Below are 24673 nucleotides of genomic sequence, written 5' to 3'. Positions count from 1 at the left end.
AGTGGGGGGCAAACGCCTGCTTTCTCTTCTTCAGCCCCATACTCAAAGATAGTCCAGCGTTCTTCATTCCAAACATCCAGTCCGAATCTCACTCCCAGCCCACATCTCCCCAGACCATATATGTAGGGCCTTTCTGGATCTACAAATCTGCAAAGCTTTAGCTGTGTGCTTAGTGGACAAAAGCACATCAGGACTATCACATAAGAAGGCCGCCACAAAAATCCAGCCAAGCTGACATTTAGGTGCTAGGCTGGTAAACAGTACATTATGTTGATTTTTATTTAGCTCCATATGATTCTATAGAGACTTCTGTCTGCTTTGGGATATATTAATATTTGTACAAAAGAGAAATGTAATCTTTCCTTTCCCTTCCTGTCCCCAATCCCTGGGCAAATACATGCTCTCTGAATATGAATTACAGACAATAACATTTTTCCTAGAGGCCATATCAACTCAGCCTCTGATAGAAAAATGTGTATATATATATAATCCCAGGCTGACCAGTTTCTGGAAAATGTCATAAAGCTTCCTTAGTTTGATTTTATTTGTAGCATGGGTCTATAACTACCAATCTACTCCTTCTCAGAGTGATACTGAAATATGAAAAACATTCTTAGCTTTATCTAAATATTTGTGTTATAGATGTATTTAAAGCATTATCAATTCTTCTAACACAGTTAACGAAAAGGATTTTAGGTCCAAGACTCAATATCTACCCTTTTTTCTCCTGAATTTTATTCTGTAGACCCCAAAAGAGATAAGCCCACAGGTGCGTTGCTGCCTCCCTGCTGTCATCCCTCTGCAAGGAGAGACAGGGTGCGTGTGTTTAACTGTAATAATGGGTTCGCTCGGACTCCTTGGACTCGGCACGTCCTAGCTTTCTCATGTAGGCACGGGTTACAGGGCTTAGAAGGTAAAATTATTACATATTACAGAAGGCTTCCAAAATATAACAGGTGAATAGCATATCCTAGAAAAAGGAAAGATGACTTCAATAAAGAAAACAAATGATAAAATAAGTTACTTAAATGCAGAAAACACTTTAAAGTTTTCTCATGTCATCTTCCTAGTGAGTTTGTTAAGAGCGTGGCTTTCGCATCCGAGTTGGAAAACCCATTCTCGTCTGCTTCCCCCACCGCCTCCTCAGCACCATTTGTTCTTTGATCCTTTGCAAAGGTTTTAGACGCTTCTAGACTAAAGAAGAGATATCACTTATACACAGGAAAAGAAAGTTAATTGTTATTCAAATATGCTGGAAACTCAAAAATGTATGGCATCTAAATCTCAAGAGTTTACATAGAATTTTACATTTACATTCAGTAAAAGCTACCTACCAGCAGCAGCAAAGAGAAATAGATCTTTAAGAACATAACAGAAAATGCTAGCAAGCTATATCTGACTAGAAAAAAAAATCCATAAGAACAATCACAGGGATTCATAGGAAATAATAATAAAGGATAAAAGAACTCTTCATGAAAAACCTAGAAATGATATTCTAAAAGTATCATGTGATAAATTTTTAGAGATGGAATACAACATAACATTTATTTTGTATGAAAAGAAATATCCACATTATGTGCTCCAAAAGACTAAACCAAAGATATATACTTTGTTTTTTTTTCTGGTAAGTTGAGGGACATTAAATCCATTTTATATGTCTAAATATATAAATTTACCTTTAAGTTGTAGCCCAAAGGGCTGAATATTAATAGTCACCACCTTTCTCTAATGGGAGCAGCATTTTGAGTGATCTATTGATATTCATTAAATACTATGGATCATTCAAATTATATGTGTGTCTTCCTAACTGCTAAATGTTAGAGAAGTATGTGACCTACATAATGGCTTTGGTTAGGTGACCTTGTACTTAAGGGTCTCTTTCTGTCCAATTACTAGGCAAGTTTTTCAAATGCACTCAAAGATTTAATTCCCAAATCCCTTAAGAGCAGTTGGAGCAGCACAAGTAAACTAGTGATGCATGACTGTGTTTACAAAATCAGCCTGGGATTGGAAATGGGCAAGCTTATTTATCATTGTTCGATTGCTACATTAGGGCAACTATGTATGTGCATGTGTGTGTGCCTGTGTTTATAATATATAATATATAGGATAAAATGCAAGTTAGAATTTAGCATCATATGATAACAAGATGCTTATTTTTACCTTTACGACATCAAAGAAAGCATTTATTTGTCAGAACTCTATAAAATTACAGGTGTCTCCATTTTAATGGAGGAAGGTCACTGGCTTTTATTTTGTGGCATTTTGTCTGTAGTCAGCACATACCTCGTTGTTAACAAGTTCACTTCTTCCATTTCATCATCTTGAGAACTAACACATCCTATCTTTCTACAAACACACACTCAATAATTGGATTATCTGAAGGGGAGAGCCAGAGAGAAACGATGCTATATACCTGATACTATAGCTCCAAATGTATAAAAATTTTCTATCTTCCTAATAAGAAGATTAAAAAAGGCAGGGGGGAGGGGTTTAATAGAAATATAATCACATGGATAGAATAATCAAAGATCCACTTTTAGTATTTGACTTATAGGTTTATTTACACATGCATTTATAAAATTATACATTATATAAATATAGAGGATATATTAATTTGTTATTAGTGACTTTTTTCTTTTAAATTTTACCAAAAATTATTTGCTTCATCTTTAAACATCCATGTCTTTGTCATCACTGGATTTCTTAGTTACATAGTCTGGTTGTCTAGACATCACCTTTATATCTAAGTTCTCTGAGATACAAACTTTTTGAATCCATTGATGATGCTTCCATAGGAAGTTTGTTCCATATTTTCTACTTGTGATCTCCACAACATAACTACATGCTGCAATACTTTTAAAATTGATCTTTAAAAGGTATTTTTTTTTTACAATAACAGCCAATATTTTATATAGCCAAAAGTAACAAATCTATATTACTGCTCCTTCTCTTGTTTTAATTACATTTCATCACGTAGACTTCAGCACAATCCCAAATTAGCCCTGTGATTTTTACCTGCTGGGGTTTCTTCCCCAAACAGTAGTTAATTCTTCTAAGTAAAGTCATTGAGAAAGCTCTCAGTAACTAGGAGGCATTCTTAGTACTCTGGAAGTATTCAGCACCAGGAAAAAATAGAAATTTCAGGTATATTTGAGGCAAATATGGCTGATTAATAGCTTCGATGAAGCATAGTATGTCAAGGCCATGAGATATTCTCTGAAGTGAACTGTAGCTGCTGCTGCTGAAAGATTCTCCAATTGGACAAGGTAGAAACTCTGTTAGATTGAGTTTCAGGTTTCTTCACAGTTTCTAAGAAGAACAACAGTATTTTTAACTCCGAATGAAGTCTTGATCTGCATATCTTGCTTTTAATTTTTTCTTTCTTTTTTGATTTTAGAACGAGAGGAAGGAAGAGAGAGAGAGAAAGAGACAGAATCATCGACTGGCCACCTCCTGCATGCCCCCCACTGCAGATCTGGCCTGCAACCTGGGCATGTGTCCTGACTGGGAACTGAACCAGTGACCTCCTGGCACATGGGTTGACGCTCAAGCAGTGAGCCACTCTGGCCGGGCACATATCTTGTTTTTATAAGGGCCCCATCTGTGAGACTTTGAAGACCACGGATACTCAGAGAGGCTATGACTTTGAAGCCAGAGCCCTGACACTCTTTCCACGATACCAGCTTTGCCACTAATGAGGTGTGTGCCCTTGCAGTCACCAAGTCTAAACTCCAACTCTGTAAATGGCAGCTAGAAATAAACACTTTGCAGAGTTGTCCTGAGGTTAAACTGTCCTGAAGAAGTAGTCACCTTATATTTGATTTGAGTCCTAACAGATTTCAACAAATTTATTGTGCATGTACTATTTGCCAGGCAATGTACTTGGTATTAAAGATACAGTGGTGAATAAGACAGACCCATGGCTCACTCTTATAAAGCTCATAGTTTAGAGAATACTTAGTCAAATAATATTACAAATAAATATATATGACAGTCCATCAAGTGACAGTCTGGCCTCTTGACTCCTTCCACCCAGAGTTTATCCTTAGCATTGTAGTCACATACATCAAAATGGATCCAACTCTACAGCAGTGCTGAAGATAGACGTTTGCCTAAGAGTTTGTGGGGAGGCAGAGAAAAGGAGACACACTGTACAAGACATGCCAGAAACACCAGAGATACCCCAATGGGCATTTTTGTTCTTCTCCAAGACTTCCTCCACATGCCAGCCAGTCTCATCTCTGTTCCTCTTCCTCCATCCATTGCTTAGATATGGTTTTCTTCTTACCCTTAGCTTGCTTCCCACCTCACCAAAAACAAAAACAAGCAATATGCTGACATGAAATGAAAGGGACAGATGTATTAAAAAGTGATTCCAGAGGAATTCAGAAGAAAGAACTCTAGACTCATAACCAGGACACCTGGATTGACACCCCGGCTTTGCTCAAATCATCCGGTAGTCTTGGGTAAAGCCTGCTTCCCACCCCAAAGAGAATACTGAGCCAAATAAAGTCCAATGTTCTTTTCAAAGCAGAGAGACAATTACTGTGATTGTGTTTCAATGAAAGCACTACACGATACTAAATCTTTTAAATTCTATAGTTAAATTCAAGGGGTAATTAGATGTATTTAGATCATTCTTCCTACTCCTATTCCTGCTCCCTAAGATTTGGCTCATAGCTTGGTTGCTTAATATCTTAATATTTATGTTGACCTATAAGATTTAGTCTTTCTACAAAATCAGCTAAGTTTACTTTGGGTAAAAAATAAAAATAAAAAAAAAAGGCTATTGAATTTGTTCAGCATGCTACTATTTTAAAAAATAAAAATAATAACAGCCGAAAACTGCCATGTCTATTGTCTATTTTTTCATGCTAGGCTAAGAAGAGTGAAATTTACTGATGTTTTTCTAAGCTAAGCTTCCCTACTGTGCAAAATAAATAGTGAAGCAGAACGTTAGCAGAAGAGCCTCATTTCTAACGAAGCCGCGAAGACGTCCCACCACTGTGGCTCAGAAGGATGTGTGCTTAAGGGCAGTACAGAGATGGGAGAAGGCATACGTCTTGCGACTAGAAAAAGAAATAACAATCATCTGCAGTACTTTAAATAGCAAACATCTGTTTTCCCTAACACACTTCAAATACTCTGAATTTCCTGATTAGTTGTTATATGAGAGCTGTATTTCTGAAAGACATAATGAGGCAGTTTAAAGATGAGACTTAAATGATCTTCAAAGCAAAGTGAAGAAAAATGCCTGTGCTCTGGGAAAGGATGGTTAAAGCAGATCCATAAGCTCCATAAGATGAACAAATAAAAAATAATTCTTTCAACGATTTGCATTTACACCAAAAGTTCTATTAAATGTTGCAAGCAAAGGAGGATGATATAAATGAGCAGAGCACAGATAAATGAAAATATAGCACTGTCATTTTACAGCATGGCAACGAAATGCAGGGTGCTTTTAAGGCAGGCCTTGCTTGACTAAGACAAACATGAAGAGCTTCTAAGTAACAAGATGAAGAATGTTGGTGAGCATTGCACAAATGCATGCATATATCATGAAGTAGGTTTGAGAAGTATATATGCAAACATATCTACAGGCAACTGCTCCAGGTCGGAGGTGACAGATTTATTTCAGCCACATCAGCCTGTCCTCAGCAATATGTACACAGAATGGAGAGGATCCCTTACTTTTATCGTAAAAGTTTATAAAAGGTGCATTGCATAAATATTTCCAGGTGGCTTATTTGTTTTATTTTTCATCCATAATTACTTTCCTCCTCCCACACACAAACAAAACAATAACAAAGTTATCATTGGGGAGATAAATATTTCAAGTCAAATACCAAAGAATAACAACAACAAGAAAAAAAATACGGATACTATTAACAGTGAAGATTAAGAAACTCACTTTTTTTTTTAAATCAGGCAAATGCATATTGAGTACCTATTATATACCAAACTCTGCATTAGGGAATAAGAATCAGAGAAAGAAAGCTTCAAGGAACTCACAATCTATTCATGGATGAAAAGAAATAAACAGGAAAACAAAATATCCTCGGTATGATAAGGGTCATAAATGAGGTACGTATAATGTACTTAGAGAACACAGACGAGAGAGTGATTGATTCTGTCAAAGAGTAGCTAGGTCTAAGAGTCAGAAAGCAGACACATGCACTTGACCTTCATATGTGAGTAGAAGACAGAGAAGGGTGTTGAGGATATTATTTCTTCAAATTGTATGAATCATAATAAGAATTTACAAGTCTAATATGTTTTCTTCAAGTCCTCTCTTCAAACTCTTATCATTTCTCTGTATAAAATGATGAATTGATTTCCCAGATACACTGTTAGACTTTAAAAAGTGTAGAATGCTATGATAGCATGGTTCTATTTATATAAAGAAATAGATATACAGATATGTAGATATATGCATCTATATATATAGCCACAAATATATATACTTTTATTTTTTTAAATTATATAGGTCTCAAGTATACAATTCCATAATACAAATATATACTTTTAAAGGCATATATTTATTTGAAAAGATACACAAGGCATTGTTAATACTTGCTATCTCTGAAGCAGGATTCTGTGGTAGTAGGGGCCCTATGCCTTTTCTGTGCTGTTTGTATCATGTACCCAATGCATTATTTAATTAAATAAATGGATTCCTTAAAGCAAAACCCTTTCTATGGCTGTTCCAACCAGTAAGTAACAACCTTATTTCAGTATGAACATTTCCAGTGGTGCAAAGACCACTTAGCATGTGTCATCCTGGTGTCATACTGTCTTCAGATTCCCAAGGAAATTAAAATTTAAGTCTCAGACCATAAGACGGTGGCCAAAGGACTTCCCAGAGTTTGGCACACTCGGGCAACAAAAGTTAATTTGAGATATTGAAAGAAAATACCGTGTTCCTCATTAAGGATGCTGAGACTATTTCTGCTCAATATCAAGACACTTAATCAATATGATCAATCCAATGAAAAAAGTTGGGTCAGTTCAAAGCAGGTACAACTCAGTCAAGCAAGTTATTGCATTGATAATTGGGCCCAGCTCCTACTACAAACTGCTCTCTCTCTCTCTCCCCCAACACACACACACACACACACACACACACACACACACACACACACTCACTCACTCAGGAAACCTACTAGAGAAGAAGCCCTGTGCTCAGGACTGTATTCCATGTGCCAAAAGAAGACTGCATGTCTTTATTCCTGATGCTTTTCATTTTATTTTACTTTAATTTTTTTGTTAATCCTCACCCAAGGCCATTGATTTTTTTTTTTATTCTCACCAGAGGACATTTTTCGATATTTTGTTCAGATAGAGTGGGTGGGAGGGAGAGAGAGAAAGAGAAACATCGACGTGAAAGGAACACATCGGGTGGTCGCCACCCACGCGACCCAACCAGGGCCAGGGACAAACTGCAACCGAGGTCCATGCCCTTAGCGGGAACGTCTCTCGGGACCGCAGACCGATGCTCTAACCGCTGAGCCAAACTGGCCAGGGCAAGGCCATTGATTTTTAAAGACAGTGGAAGGGAGAAAAAGGGGTGGGGAGAGGGAAACATCGATATAAGAGAGAGAAAGAGATCAATTGGTTGCCTCCTGCAAAACCCTGACCAGGGCCGGAGATCGAACCTTCAACCCAGGTACATGCCCTTGACCGGAATCGAACCTGCGATCCTTCCATCCGCAGAGCCACACTCTAACTGCTAAGCCAAACCAGCCAGGGCTATTCCTGAAACTTTTAAAACTAAGAATAATTTGTCTTTTTCTTACTCATCTTTCCAGGCTCAGTTCAAAAGCTGTGTCCTACGTTAAATCTGATCTTGACCACTTAGTTCAGCTCTCTCTTCTGTAATTGGAAGTCCCATTCCTCTTACCGTCCCCAACATAATTTAGCACATAACAACTCTCTAACGTTGATGTATGTTAGTTTAACTCCTCCATTGAACTGTAAATGATACAAGTTTAGGGAAGTAGACGTGGTCTACTCATCCAAAATTGATCACAGAGTCAAATAAACAACACAACAACACTATCATAAGCTAGTTTGGGGAAACCAAGAGCACTGAATAAATTCATACAGCCAACACAGATATTGTGCACCAACATCAAAGCCAGGGTTTGAGGGACGAAAGGGATGGCAGTGTGATAGGAAAGCAAACCTTTCTAGGAAGGAAGAGAGGGAGTGTCTTTTCTTCTTTTATTGATTAGGAGAAAATTAAATTATGGATAAGGCATAGTATAGAGAAGATGGATTGTGTGTTGTAATTTGGTTTCCCAAATCTGAAGAGACAAGTTGTGATATCAAATGCACACATGTGAAATGACGGTACCTTCTCCACTCATTGCAGGAGACACACTTTCCCTTCTGTGCAAAGGGGACCCGTAAAATGTTAATGCCCATTAATTACAAAGGGGTGTTGCCAGGAAGGAAATATTACAAAACATGGCACATGAGATCATCAATTTAAGTGTGAATTTTTTTTTTTTTTTTACTTTAAATTTTGAGCAAACATAACTTATTTTCTTTTGCTGTTCAGCATGGATTTTAAGCTTTAGTTTTCGACTTTGAAAGAAAGTATCCTGTGAAGAACAGACAACAAATTACCAAAGATATAAGGTGTGTAACAATTCACAAGGCCACGATTTAGCCAACATGAAGAAACTGCTCTTGAAGACATTCAACAAATAAATAGAAGGCTTGCAGGCTGACATAACTTCATAGTAATCTGAATTCAAAAATCCAGAGTGTGGAAAGTGATATCTATGCTTGTAAATCATGAAACACAATGACCTCTTGGATACATTTTCAACAAGTAACTGAAATCAAAATGACAACATAATGTGTGTTGGGAAGTAGTCTAATTTGATCATATCTAGACTTAAAAAATGTACAGCTGTGAAGTTTGTTGTCACTTCATCCGTAAGTTTCTGGGGCTGGCAATCAAAAGCTGTTCCTTGTCTGCAAGTCACTCTCTCTGGAATCTGGGCAAGCTCCCGCCAAGCAGAGGGTGCCTGAGTGATGGCTCACAGTCAGAGTAGAAAGGCATCTCAAGTGATGCTTCACTGACTGTTGCACACACTATTCATAGAACACTTGCCGATTGAACTAACCAAGCAAACTAAGCACTGACCACACTAATACACAATTTCAAAAAGATTTAAATGAAATACCAATACTCGGATAAAATACGATATATTTCTTCACTAAGTTTTTCTCACGGGTCTAACTAGAAAATCACCTTGGCATCGAACCCTGCGCGGCCACGCGTTAAGGAAAGCAACTCCAGGGGCCCGCTGGCCGCGCAGGGAGTCCTGCCGGTCCCGGCCTCTCCGCTCCGTTACACGGGGTCCGCTGTGGTCCTCCGTCGCCTCGGCGCCCTGGCTCCGCACTGCTGGTTTCTGAGCGACTTAGACATCCAAGCACGGATGCCGCCGCTAGGACTGGGCCAGAGTCCTCCTTTCACACCTAGGGCCCGGCACAAAGTGAGCACCGCCCTCCAGGGCCAAGCCCCCGGGCTGCCTGCTGCTTCCGCGGAGGGTCGTCCAGCGGGGTGCGCTCCCTGGTCTCCTGTTCCATCGAGACACAAACTACCTCCACCTTGTAAACAGCAGAAAAGGGAGTCTCTCGTTCCATTCCCTCACCAAAAGAATTGACATTTTAAAATATATCATTATTGACTGAGATCAAGTGAAAAACAAATCCATTAAATAGCAAAACAGCCTGAGCACAACAACATATGGTAATATATTCCGACGCAGCTATGTTTTTCTGATAAAGGCCCATGGCAATGAAGATAAGTATTAACTTCTCCAAAAAGGGAGGCTATGGGTCCCTTAGAAACATTTTAGTTGGAATCACAGGAAAGGTGGAGGGTCAGATGTCTGTGCTGAATAACCACCAAGGACACTGTTAGCCAAGAATAAGAGATCCAAACGGAAATGAACACAATGTAATGTCTGGTATACCCCCCCCACCCCCCACCCCCCAAATGCATTAGGCAACTCTTCCTGCTAAGAGGTTCCATGGCCCAAAGCTTCTCTTCTAAAGGCGGAGCATTCGATCATAATGTAGCCCTACTTAGTTCCCTTAACAATTCCACAGGGAAAAAAGTCCCAAATGCGTCTTGTGCCTTTCAAGCCATAATCTCAAACGCTCTGTTCAGCTTCCTTCCCATGGTTCCTTGGCCCTCGTCTCTGTCCCAGCCCTTCTGAGGCATGACGGACACACCATCGCTCACAGGCTGCGGTTCACAGAGATACAGAACCAGGCTCCCCTCCAGGGAAGACCTGCTGCCCGACCATGGCAAGTGTGGTCACAGACAGCTTCCAGTACTTGCATCTTCAAGATCCGCCTGAGACCTTCACCCTAGGCCACGCCCTCCAGGACAGCTGACAACCAGGGACTGAGCGGTTCCAGGGTTACTCCAGACCCCTGGGCGGGGCAGTGCTCACAGATGGAGGCTTTGTGGGGTCTGGTAGCAACTGACATATCGCTGACATCCCACTTTCTTGCCCTTCTTTTCAAAGTAGTTGATCCCTAATAAAGAGCTCACACCCCAAACTCCATCTCAGCATCTGCTTCTGGAGAACTCAATCTGCAACACCTGCCTCAGAGAATCTGATTCCCGTCTTCACTCTTTATCAAAATCGTTCTCCTCTGCCAACGTCCAGCTCAAATAATACCTTCAAGAAATATTTCTTGATCCTTCCGATCGGGAATAACTATTCATTTTACTCTGTCCCCCTGAATTATACTTGTACCTCTATTTAGCAAGTCATTCATTTTTTTTTTTATATTCAAGTCCGTGGTTTAAATTTTAAGTTTATTGAGAGTATAGTCTGTGCCTTATTCATTTCTGTATGCCCCAAGTTCATAACAGACAAGCGTTATGAATGAAGGCATAAACTAATGCATGATCTGGAATCTGCCTGCACCTCTACGTTTTCCTTCTCTATTATAGGTGAAATGAAATCCTGCCAGTATTTCACCTCCCATATTTCATACACATGCCCAGACCCTCTCCTTTCAGATATATGTTATATTTAGCCTCTGCTTTCCAATCTAGCTAAGCAAATTTGCTCTGCTTGGTATATGCTTATCCTGTCATTAAGCCATAACATGAAAGATGCCTCCTTTGACAGAATGATCCTTCTAAACATTGTTCAAGACCCTCCTACTATGTGAAATACTCAGTGTATTGCCACCCAACTCCAGCTACCTCAGAATCTTCTGGTTCACTTAATTTAGGAATCCGTTATTTGTCTAAAAATCATCATGCTCCATCAGAACACTGGTCAGTTTTTAGATTCCCTTAAGTCTCTCTAAGGCCAGAATAATATTCTTTATATGGGGAATGCAAAATGTATATATTCTGGATTAATAATATATGTCTGTTTACTTCCCCACTTTCCAAAACGATTACTTAATACTTTCTCCTCTTGGTCCTCATGTACCTGGGCCAGTCACCACTTTTGCTTCCACCACTAGCCCATCCTTTGCTGATGACTTTACCTCATAATTTACTGAGAAGTTAAAAGCCATATGAATCTCTTTTCTTTTCATCATCAAAACTATTGACACTCAGCATCTCTATTTCTTGTTTACCATCTTGCGTTATGGATTAGAAATCCCTGTTCCTACAAAAGACCGGACTCTCCAATTGTGTTTTGGATTCCATCTTTAGGATTTTGTTTTTACACTTTCCCCTTCCTCTTACATCATCAATGTCCTGGGTCATCTCCAGCACCACACACTACCATGCTCTAGTATCTTATTTCTTCAGAAAAGTCTGCTTTGATCCCAGATCCTCCTCATCCTCTAATAAAACCTGCTGGCCACCTCCGGGTCACTACTGACTCTTACATAAATAAGTACTGTACAGCGTATCTTCAGTGTATTCCCATCATTCCAGCTGCACCACCATCGCCCTAGTCCAAGCCACTCCTTCACTCAGATGACTGCAAAGCTTCCTGCTGATCACCCTGCTCCTGCATTTGGACTCTTGAAAACCATTCTCCACACAGCAGTTAGGATAAGTTTTAATTTTTTTTTCTTTATTGATTTTAGAGAGCGAGGAAGTAAGAAGGAGAGAGAGACAGAAACATCAATGAGAGAGAACACCGACTGGCTGCCTCCTGCATGCCCCGCACTGGGGATCGGGCCCACAACCTGGGCACGTGTCCTGACCGGGAATCAAACTGGTGACCTCCTGGTACATGGATCGAAGCTCAACCCCTGAGCCACACCGGCCAGGCTGAATTTAAAAACATATTATATTAACGCACTGCCTTACTAAAACCCTCCAATGATTGTTTTTATTGCAGTTACTAGAATGTGTTTGCAGGGATCTCCTACAACCCGCTCTCCACCCCCTCACCTCCATCCACCATGCTGCAGACACTGGCCTTTCTGCTCCTTGAGCATGCTAAGCTTGTTTCTGCCTTAGAGACCTCACATTCCACTGTTCCGCTATCTGAAAGGCTAAATCTTTTCATGGCATCCTCCTTATCGTTTGAGTCTGATTTCAATAGTCCCTTCTATAGAGAGGTCTTCCATCACCACCAAATCTAAGTTACTGTTTCCACACTCACACCCAGCTAGGCACTATCACTGTTTCATTTTTTCCCCTCGTAGTTATCATCTTATGAAATGGTCATGTTCATTTTTTCAGATGTTTACTGCCCTGTCTCTTCTCTCTTCCCAGAAAACAGACACCTTCTCCATCTTGCTCATCACTGTGTCTCCAATGCCTCGAGGAGACAGGGCGTGTAATACATGATCAATAAATATTTGTTGAGTAAGAATAAAGGAGTGGTAATCTCTGGAATAGCAGCCACATCCAGCGCTGAGAGCCAGTTCTCTCTTCCATGGCTATAGTTCCCACAGTGAACTGTAAAGTCTTTTCAGTTGTCTGTTTCTTCTACTGTTTGTTAATTCCTAAAGGAAAAAGATATCCTCTCTTTGTATTATTACCCACTAGGATAATTCTTATCATAGAGTAAGGTTTACTCTAAATATTTGCTTAAGAAATAAAGAAAAACAAGGATGGGGAGGAAGCAGTGTGACATCAACTTATGAATACACACAAGGGTGACCCTCAAAAGAGGCTGAATAATGGCCATAGCACTATCATAATTGAGGCAAAACCGTCCCCATATGTAAGTGAAGCTTCACTTACAGGTTTTGAATACCAAGACTTTAAAATCATTACTTAAAGCTCTTTATGAGATGCTGTCCAAATCCTATACCATTTTCAAGTGAAGGTTAGGGTGATATGAGAGTTCAAAGTCCTAACTGTGATGCTCAGCTAACAGGAAAGTAGTACCCATTTTCTGAGCTATTTGCATTGCTAGGACTTATGGACTATGCCTCATACCATTTTTGAATCCAAGTTTCCACAGAGGGCAGGACACGTATACAGTGTGGACCTGAGCATGCTGTGTCAAAGCAGGTCAAAGATTTTCAGATTCCAGTGCAAAAAGTTCAGCTTATTCTGTTTATCTTATTCCTTTTTATGTCAGAACAGACATTGAAATGTTCTGAGCGTTTGCCTGATCTGTGATCCAAGTCTGGGAAATAGAGTTCAAATTGCTACAACTGGCATGCTGTGGTAATGCCACAGATTCTCTTCTCAGGACATGAGATGACACGTATCTGTTTATTTAATTGTTTCAATAGAAAAACTCACCTGAAAGAGGGTGCAAGCTAAAAGAATCTTGACATTTTTAAGTACAACCACAGGAAAAAAATTACCCCACTCTTTACAAACAGAGTATTATTCAAAGAATGTATACCCTAACTAGTAGTGCATTGACCCCCTCCCCAAAAAGCCAGCCCTCATTATTAATTACTTGCACATATTCCAAATGCTGACCTCTGTCCTCCCAAGGAATTATAAAACAGATGACAAGACAATACATGAGTACCAAAAGCTAGACAGAAATCACAAGTAGCATGTACTGCTTGCCATCCACAGGAAAAGCTGCAGGATTTAAGTAGAAGGAAGGCATTCTGAAGCTAGGGTAAGAGGAGGTTGGTCTTGAACAGGAGCTTGGAGCAAGGGAGCCCACTTCCCCCAAACTTGAGAGAATAGAAAACAATACTGTTTTCTGAGTGTTATATTTTGAAATCAACACATAATTAAAGCAGAGATGTATATAGTCACCTCAGTGAGACTGTAAGCATTCCAGTCCAGCAAGCCTAGACTTTAAGCTTCTTGAATTTATGAACTTATCCAAAGAGAAGTGCAAATGGTGAACAAACAGCTCTGCCATCCAAGCACTCTCCAGGTTAGGGCTTTAAGTCAAATTAATCCAAGGACCCAATGTGAGGATCCTGCTCTCTTACTAGACAGAACAGGTTAGCAAAGCCTGGTGCCATTAGACATGCCCTCATATAATTTCCTTCTGACTATATACTCATCAAGCAGCCGTTTGATAATTAGATTTCTTGTATAGTTTGCGTAAAGGGAGCAATGTGCTTGTCTGGCCAACAGGAACACTAGGCCTTCTCTACAATTAAATTTCTCAATGTAAATGATTGCACTGGCATTTTGGTTTTATACATCAGTCTCTTGTGAGCTTTGTTAGTGCCGGTCATCAACCTCGAGTTGGAGTAATTCTAGAGCACTGACAAAATCAATTTTCAGACCCCGCAGAAATGTACATGGCTGGTTTGGCTTAATGAAGAGTTCATTTAGGCATTTAGAAACCCCAGAGAGAAAGAAACATTTAGGCAGATGTTATTAAGACAAACTTTTGTAAGAATTTTCTCATATTAAGGCACGCGGAGCTCATTTTTAGGCTGTAGAAACTCACAGGTAAAATTTGAATGGGGGTGTGATATGATCAAAACTTACTCATGGGTCTACTATGTGCAGAGCCCATGGTTTAATTAAGGAGTTAGCTAAGCAAACAGTTAATTACAACACACTATTAGAAGTGCACAGGGTACTCTGAGAGCATGAAAGAAGGTACCTACAGTTTACTCTAGAGATAACCGGGGAGTATTTCTCAGAAGAGAAAATTCACATATTTTTTTTATTATACTTTAATATTCCTTCAAATTTCCCCCTTATTTGGATATTTTATTTTAGTTAAAAGAAATATATCAACATTTCAAAGAGCATCAGAAGTATATGTCTGGCTTTCTACTAAATATGCCTACTTGGATATGCCACGGGCATCTCAAACATAAGATTTCAAAGTCTAAACTCATGGTTCCTCTCTGCCCTTTATAACCATTCTTGCTCCTCTTCATGTGCTTCCTGCCTTGGTGAATGTAACCACATCCATGTTATTATTAGACACAGTAATACTAGATTCGCTTTACTACTCCCAACATAAATTCAGTCCGAAAGTCTTGCAAATTTTTATTTTCTTATTACCTCTTCGATTTCTTCTCTCCCAGGGCCAACACCTTAGTCCAGGCTTTAATCGTTTCTCAGCTGGATTACTGAAATAATTTCCTACATGGTGCCCTGCCTTCTTTCCAACTAGCTTTTGTACCTTCCCATATATCCCATTTCTGAAGCAAGGATGATAGTTCATTTAATCAACAAATACATATTATATATCAGGGACGTTTCTAAGCCCAGCGGATACAATGATGAAACAGAGAAGGATCTTGTTCCTCATAGGCCTGATATTCTAGATATGACATTATGTAGGTGTGCGAGCAGAAAAATCAATGAAGCAGTTTTCGGTATTGGTAAGGATTATAAAGTAAATAAAACTAAATGATGTAATAAAGTGACTGGAGATCTGTGTTATCATGAAGGGGTCTTGGGCATTGGCACTTAAGAGCTAGATGATAAGAAGGAGCCAGCTATGCATAGGTCTGGGAGAAAAGCATTTCAGGCATGTAGATAACAAATACAAAGTCCTCAAGATGGACACAGGTTCAGAATGTTCAAGAAATGGAACAAGGCAAGTATGGCTACAACAAAAGAGCAAGATACAGAGATGGTAGGGGATGAGGTCAGTGACTTACACAGAGGACATTTATGGAGAGTGGATTCAAGAAAACCAGGAGTAAAGGAAGGGAGACAGTTCTGGAACCCAGTGCAGAAGTACAGACAGGATGTAGTGTCGTGGACGAAGGGGACAGCAGGAAAGAGGAGAAGCAGTTGGCTTGGGCACATGATTTGGAGCTGACAATGAGACACTCACTGCTGATGGAGTATATGTAGGAGCTGAGGGAACCAGCAGAAAATAAGGATCTGTAATGTGAACAAAATAGAGTGGATATTGGTCTCATTTTCTGTGATGGAAAAAACTATGGGGGACGTTTTAGAGCTTTAGGGTGGGAGTAGAAATCGAGTTCTGTTTGGCCACATTAAGTTTGAATAATATTAGTAATCCAAATGGAGACATCAAATAGGCAGCTGAATACAGAAACATGGAGGCAATGGGAGGAGTCATTGGCATATAGCTGACACTAGAAGTCACTGGCCTAGTCTAAAGGCACAGTAGAGAGGGAGAAGAGTGGGAGGCCAAGGACCAGGTCCCGCGACACTCTAAGACGGAGATCAAGCAGAGGTTGAGGGGCCAGAAAGGGAGATTGAAAAAGAGAGGCCAGTGAGGTGGAAGCATCTTCAGGTGAGTCTGATGTCAAGGAAGCCAAGAGAAAAAAGCATTTCAAAGAGAACAGTGGTCACCTTTGTCAGTTACTGCTGCGAGATTAAAACGAAAAGCGTCACCCACTGTATTTGGCAAGATGAAAGTCATTGGTGACCTTCTCAATGTCAATCCGAGGAGAGTGGTGGGGAGTAAGTATCTGCGGGAGAGAAGGTGAGAAGAAAAAGGAGAAGCAGAGACAATGGAAGCAAATATAACTATGCAACTCCCCCGACTGAAAGAAAAAAGAACCTCACTTCAAACCCTTTAGAATAAAGTTCAAACTCCTTCCCTTAGGACACAACGCTTCTCACTGTCTGGGCTCTTGCCACCGAGGTAACTTCATCTCCAGCCTTCCCTTCCCCCCTACTCTCGTGAGAACTTGCAGTACTCTACATGAGTCAAGCAGAGTCTCTTCCTTCACACATCCAGCTCTCTCTGGGTGACTCTTTGCTCTTTCCTACGTGAAGCAAAACTCCTACAGGTCCTTCAGGGCCTTTCAAGCATTATTCTATCAGGCAAGCAGAACCATGTCCTTGCCACATGGTTTACAATGGTCCTCGGGTTTCCATCGCAGCCGCATCCCTGCATCGCGCTTACCTCACTGCACTGCATCTTTGTTCCCACTGCAACCCTGCCCTCCTCTCCAACACACACACATCAGGACAAGAACCAAAAACGTTTTTTAAATCCTCACCCGAGGATTTTTTCCCCCCATTTATTGTCAGATAGAGTGTGGGGAGGGGAGAGAAAGAGAAACATCAATGTGAAAGAGACACATCAACTTGTTGCCTCCCACAACCGCGGGGCATGCCCTTGACCGGAATCGAACCCACAACTCTTTTGTCTGCGGGTCGACATTCTAACTGCTGAGCCAAACTGGCGAGGGCAAGACAAGAACACATTTTTAAGCTTGGGATCATGTCTAGGAGGTATATGGCCCTGGTTCTTACCATAAGACCGTTTACAGAGTCGTGTTCTCTAAGTGCTTGATAAACAGAAGTTTCTAAAAGGCAAAATTGATGCTGTCAATTTCTTACTTGAATCTCTGCAATGCCTCCTCAGAGTCTACAGAGTCAAATGCCAAACACATTCATATGTTGTGTAAACTCTCGGTGACTTGGCTTGTTTTTACCTCTCCAGCATCATTTCTGCCCACCTCAGGCTGGTGTTCACGCCTCCTCCTACTCACGGATGCACAGACCGTGTGCTCTGCTTACACCAAACCACTTCCAGGACAGTTGTTCTCAGGCCTCTGCACACTGATGTGAGCTGCTGACCTTCCTTGGAATGTCTTCAGAAACCAGCTGAAGGGTCACCCCTGCTCTAAAGGTTTTCTTATTGCCCTTTTCCTACTCCTAGCAATGCTAGGCACACTCTCCTTGTTTCCAGGCCCTTGTCAGTAACTCTGTTATTACACTTATTACATTAATCCCTTTATTATCTGCCTTTCCTATTATACTGTGAATTCCATGGGACAGGAACGCTGCTTAGCTCATCGTATATTGCTAGAGCCTAGCACATTGCCTGGCACATAAAAAGCACACAGTTAATGAATACTTTATTCCCCCCATTGACACCGTCCTCCCCATCCCCTGCACCCTATACCCAGATTTGTTGTCCGTGTCCATTGGTTATGCATACATGCATATGAGTTCTGTGTTTTATCTTCCCCCTCCTCCCGTCACCTCCTCTTCTGAGGGTTGTCAGTCTGTACCCCACTTCCACGTCTCTGGGACTACCCAATTCCCTAGACTGTTATGTTTATTATATTCCACAAATAAGTGAGATCATGTGATATTTGTCTTTCTCTACTTGGCTTTTTTTGCTCAGGATAATACTTTCCAGGTCCCTCCATGTCGTCTCACAGGATAAGAGATCTTTCTTTCTTTCAGCAGCATAGTACTCCATTGTATATACACTACTTTTTTATCCATTTGCCTAATGATGGACACTTGGGCTGTTTCTAGATCTTAGCTATTGTAAATAGTGCTGCTATGAACATGGGGGTACATATATTCTTTCTGATTGGTGTTTCAGGCTTCTTAGGGTATATTCCTAGAAGTGGGATCACTGGGTCAAATGTCAGTTCAATTTTTAATTTATTGAGGTAACACCATATTGTTTTCCATAGCAGCTGCACCAGTCTGCATTCCCACCAGCAGTGTACTAGAGTCCCCTTTTCTCCATACCCTCACCAATACTTGTTGTTTGATGATTTGTTGATGGCGGCCATTCTGACAGGTGTGAGGTGATACCTCATTGTTGTTTTAATTTGCATCTCTCTGATGATTAGTGATGTTGAGCATTTCTTTTTATGTCTCTTGGCCATTTGTATGTCCTGTTTGGAGAGGTGTCTATTTAGGTCCTCTGCCCATTTTTTAATTGGGTTCTTTGTCTTCCTTTTGTTGAGTTGTATGAGTACTCTACATGTTTTGGAAATTAACCCCTTATGTGATGTATCATTGGCAATGATGTTCTCCCATACAGTGGGTTGCCTTTCCATTTTGATGATTGTATGTTTTGGTGTGCAGAAGCTTTTGAGTTTGATGTAGTCCCATGTGTTCATTTTCTCCCTTGTTTCTGTTACCTTAGGTGATGTATCAGTAAAAATTCTGCTGTGTATGATTTCTGAAATTTTGTTGCCTACAGTTTCTTCTAGGATTTTTATGGATTCATGAGTCACATTTAAGTCTTTTATCCATTTTGAGTTTATTCTTGTGTAGGGTGTAATTTGATGGTCTAGTTTCATTTTTTTATTTTTGCTTGTAGCTGTCCAATTTTCCCAACACCATTTATTAAAGAGGCTGTCTTTACTCCACTGTATGCTCCTGCCACCTTTGTCAAATATTAATTGAGCATATTGCCTTGGGTTCATTTCTGGGTTCTCAGTTCTGTTTCACTGGTCTATATGCCTGTTCTTGTGCCAGTACTAGGCTGCTTTGATTATAGTAGCTTTGTAGTATAACCTGATATCTGGTAATGTGATCCCTCCAACTTTGTTCTTCTTTTTCAAGATTGCTGTGGCTATTCAGGGTCTCTTTTGGTTCCATATAAACTTTTTAGGTATTTCTTCTAGTTCTGTAAAATATGTCGTTGGTATTTTGATGGTGATTGCACTGAATCTATAGATTGCTTTGGGTAGTATGGACATTTTAATGATGTTAATTCTTCCAATCCATGAGCAAGGTATGTGCTTCCACTATTTTATATCTTTCTCTATTTCTTTTTTCAATGACCTGTAGTTTTCTGCGAATAGGTCCTTTATTTCTTTGGTTAAGTTTATTCCTAGGTATCTTAAATTTTTTGCCATGATGGTAAATGGGATTGTTTTTTTAGTTTCTCTTTCTGTGACTTCATCATTGATGTATAAGAATGCTGTTGATTTTTTGACGTTAATTTTGTATCCTGCTACTTTCCCAAATTCATTAATTAGGTCTAGTAGATTTTTGATGGAGTCTTTGTTGATGGCGGCCATTCTGACAGGTGGCTATGAATAATATCATGTCATCTGCAAATAATGACAGTTTCACTTCCTCCTTTCCAATTTGGATCCCTTTTACTTTTTCTTCCTATCTGATTGCTGTGGCTAAAATTTCCAGTACTGTGTTAAATAAGAGTGGCAAAAGTGGGCATCTCTGTCTTGTTTCTGTTTTTAAGGGAAATGCTTTTAGTTTTTGCCCATTGAGTATAATGTTGGCTGTAGGTCTTTCATATAAGGCCTTTGTTATGTCAAGATATGATCCCTCTATTCCCACATTGCTGAGGGTTTTTATCAGAAATGGGTGCTGGATTTTGTCAAATGCTTTTTCAGCATCTTATTCTTCATTTTATTTATGTGGTGTATCACATTTATTGATTTGCGAATATTGTACCAGCCTTGCATCCCTGGGATGAATCTCATTTGGTCAGGGTGAATAATTTTTTTCATGTATTGCTGGATCTGATTTGCTAGTATTTTGTTCAGGATTTTGGCATCTATGTTCATCAGGGATATTGGCCTGTAGTTTTCTTTCTTTGTAGTGTCTTTTTCTGGTTTTGAAATTAGAATTATGCTGGCCTCATAGAACGTGTTTGGAAGTCTTCCTTCTTCTTGAATTTTTTGAAATAGTTTGAGGAGAATGGGTGTTAGTTCTTCTTTGAATGTTCGGCAAAACTCCCCCATGAAGCCATCCGGGCCTGGGCTTTTGTTTGCTGGGAGAGTCTTGATTACACCTTCAATTTCCTTAGTTGTTATTGGTCTGTTCTGAATACTTTACTTTAAATCTTTTTATTTAAAGGTGCTTAAAGTTTAAAATATTATTTAAAAATTTTGTATCAGTGTTTTCATCATTATTACAAATAATTTATAGGTGATGACTTTTTAAAGTGCAAAAGCAGAAAAAAGAGCAAGTTATATTGAGGGACATAGGGGCCGGCTATAAATGTAAAGATGTGTTGTTTATCTGTGCCTTCCTGTGAAAAGGAGTCACACTGCTGAGTGGTTACATGGACCCTTTGCTCCATTCAGAATGAGGTGAATAAATGCTGGGTTTAGAGCATATCTTCAATTCACACTTGCTTTGCACAGAATTAGCTATTCGGGCGATTATTTATTTTTATTTTCCTTCATTTTCTTCCATATTTTGAGACTACTTAAAAGTTTTCAAAGGAAGGGCTATGAATATAGACTTTTTATGTCCCAATATTTTACAAGTCAAAATGGTTTGCAGCCTCTCTCAGACATTTTTACAACATGGGATCTACATTTTCTTCTTGAACTTTGTATGTAGTTCTCTATACACTTATCCTCATATTTTTCCATGATGATGGGCCTCACCTTTAGATATTTAAGTCTCCTTTACAGTGACAAGAAGCAGATCAATTATTTCAACAAGGAGAAAATATGAGAGCTGCATAAATGGAGGCGACAGTATTGTATTAAAACAATAATTTGAGATGTCTACTTGGTACTGACACTTTAGATTTCACAACACATGGTGAGCATCAGCATAGTGCTGCACGTGTGCATCACCAGGGCAGAAGCTGACTCTTCCCTCTGTGCTTTGGGATTAAAGGTTGAATGACAGAGCCCTGGCCAGGTGGCTAAGTTGGTTGGAGCATTGTCCCATGCACCAAAGGATTTTGGGTTTGATTCCTGGTCAGGGCACATACCTAGTTGTAGGTTCCATCTCCAGTCGGGGTGCATGCAGAAGGCAACTGATCGATGTTTCTCACTCACATCGATATTTTATTTGTTCATTTGCTTTGCTTTCTCTCTCTCTCTCTCTCTCTCTCTCTCTTAAAAAAAAAAAGAATAAACATATCCTCAGGTGAGAATAAAAAGAAAGTTGAATCACAGAGTGATAGAATTTCAAGACTGAAAGGACTCAGAGGTCATTTAGTCCAACTCCTCTGCATGAGTGAATGCCTTCTTCAACATCCCTAAGAAATGCCTCTCACTCTCTGCTTGAACCCCTTATGACAGTGAACTTACCACCTCCTTTCAAAAGCTCCAGGTAAAAAGAAATGCATCTTATTACACTTTAGACATATTTTCCACCTTCTGTAATAATAGTTATTTTCAGCATTGTAAAACCTACCCATTTGATTGGTATGAGTCATATGGCCTCCATCTATTTTGTGGATAAGGGAAAGAGGCAATTACAGAACACGTAAGGCTTTCATTTCTATTTACCTGTCTACCTATATGCTGCCTTTTTCCAGGAAGGATCTTAACTGAAATGACTTAAAACACCTGGATGCAATAGAGTTATTAAAATAGAAATAGAAATTCAAAATCCTGAAAAGAATTTCTTGACTCAAAGGCTAATGCAGTTGCTGGCATTGAAATTAAATTTATCCATGGGCTTTCTATAAGTTAATATAGACAGAGAAATACAGTGGATTACACAGTTCTCCTTATCTGACAGAAGAAGATATGCTAATTCTCCATTAAATGAAAATTTCTCTGAGTTTCAGGCGACGACAGGAATTTCTCATGTAGCATCTTAAACAAGAGGTCTGTTTCTTAGTTTCTTGTGTGCATTCATTTCTCCTTCTAATATACTGCCAAGAATAGTGCTGAACACTCTTTTAAACAACCCCACACCTCGCTCCCTCAATCCAACATCCACTCAATTTTTTTAAAGTGCTGCTGAGCATGGGAGACAAAGCATGGGCTCTGGATAACTGCTTTTCCGCGAGCGGCTGGGAAACACCTTCAACTATCAACATCACTATTTTTTTGGGGGGGAGAGGGTCAACATCATGGGGCAATATCTTCCATATGCCCAGTTTTTTTTTGTTTTTGTTTTTATCCTCACCCGAGGACATTTTTCCATTTTTTGTTCAGGTAGAGTGGGAGGGAGAGAGAGGAACAGAGAGAGAGAGAAACATCGATGTGAAAGGAACACATCGAGTGGCTGCCACCCGCACAACCGACCGGGGCCGGGGACAAACTGCAACCGAGGTACTCGCCCTTAGCGGGAACCGAACCCGGGTCTCTCAGGACCGCAGGCCGACGCTCTAACCGCTGAGCCAAACCGGCCAGGGCTGCCCAGTTTTTAATATATGAGAACAAATGAAAAACTGAGTTAACCTCCCCTGTGGCATAACCAGCGTCCCTTCCCCTCTTCTGGAAACAGCCGCAGTTGGGTGATCGCTGCACACAGAGGGGTGTCCTTGTGGGGTGCTGAGCACGGTGCACGCCGAGTGCTGTACAGGTCTGCCTGAACATCTGATAAGACTTTGGCTCTCTTAGAAGGAAAGTGATACTGTGTAAGAAAAAGGTGTTGTTAAAGCAGGCCTTGCTGCCAGAGACAATGTGAAGACCCGGGAGTTTCTCACTTGTTCCTTACATGCCCCGACTATTATCCCCGGAAGGGTATTATAGAACCCTGCAGCCTGAAAAGCTACGGTGACTTCCTGTAGGGCAAGCCCTGTGGTTTTACAATACTTTCCCCTGTTCTCAGATTGAGGAGCTGAGCAGGTATGGACTCATACTGACATTTCACCTCTGAAGGCTTTTGTGGTTCTTAGCATCGCAAAAGGCCCTTGGTAAAAATAAATTACTTTTCTCAGAGTGATTATCACAGTTGTTCAGATGTTACCTGGACTACCTGGTTCCATCATTAAATTCTAAATAACTGAAGACAGAGAGCCCTCACCTCCTTGCCCACACAGGAAGCCAGCCAGGCCAGCTCTGCTTCCTTCTTTGTGGCTAGAAAAGGCACACCTGTAATCTGTATTTTATCTGTCCAAATGTGGCAGCTCATGTTTTCTTCTTCTTCTTTCTTCTCCTTCTATTATTATTATCATCATAATCGTCATCATCATCCTTGTCATTATTACTGTTGAAGAATCTGGATTATATCTTGAAGTCCCTTGAGGCCAATAAACTAGGTTCAATTCTAAATCAGTTATATGAAATGAATGCAAGTACAGTAAAAGTAACTCCCTATTGAATGAAGCTATTTGTACACTGGACAACAAACCGTATTCATAGTGTTACCATGGAGAGAATGAGAGATTTCAGATTTGTTCTAAGAAAAGTGTAGAAACACCTTTAAATGAGTAAATCAAAACGAAAGAGCTGGGGTTTTATAGAATTAGAATAAATTGAATAAACATTTGTTTAAAGCTGGGCTAGTACAGGGACATAACCGTAAGCAGTAATGTACATGCTGATGGCTGGCAAGTGCAAACGAGCTGATTATTATTCCACATCAGTTTATTATGACGTACACCTGCCAGAAATCAATGTCAAAGCCAAGCACAAGCCAGCTCCCAACAGCCTAATTTTCTCTTCATTTTTAGCTATTCTACCCCGCAACCCTCCATGTTGATTAGCAAGAAGCCTGGGAACAGAGGATAAAAATAAAAATAAAAGAGGCCTATGAGTTACTCGATCATTTTTAAATACCATGCGACCCTGGGGGAGCATCATCAGTTGAGACAAGTACATATTTCCCTAGAGGATTTTAAAATGTCCTAAAGCGTGCATGATGCCTTGGTGAATGGTTGTCTCTAAGAAAGCTCCCTGCCTT

General features: G+C 40.0%; 1 protein-coding gene across 1 annotated transcript in view; it reads right to left on the bottom strand.

The window, feature by feature from the left end:
* Nucleotides 1-24673, bottom strand: part of SLC44A5 (solute carrier family 44 member 5) — a 305936-nt gene that overhangs the window by 93748 nt on the left and 187515 nt on the right. The window lies entirely within an intron of this gene.

Source organism: Molossus molossus, unplaced genomic scaffold (genome assembly GCF_014108415.1).
Source record: "Molossus molossus isolate mMolMol1 unplaced genomic scaffold, mMolMol1.p scaffold_m16_p_12, whole genome shotgun sequence".
NCBI classification, from domain to species: domain Eukaryota; kingdom Metazoa; phylum Chordata; class Mammalia; order Chiroptera; family Molossidae; genus Molossus; species Molossus molossus.
The sequence above is the reverse complement of the archived record's forward strand: the minus strand, read 5'-3'. Positions and strand labels throughout refer to the sequence as shown.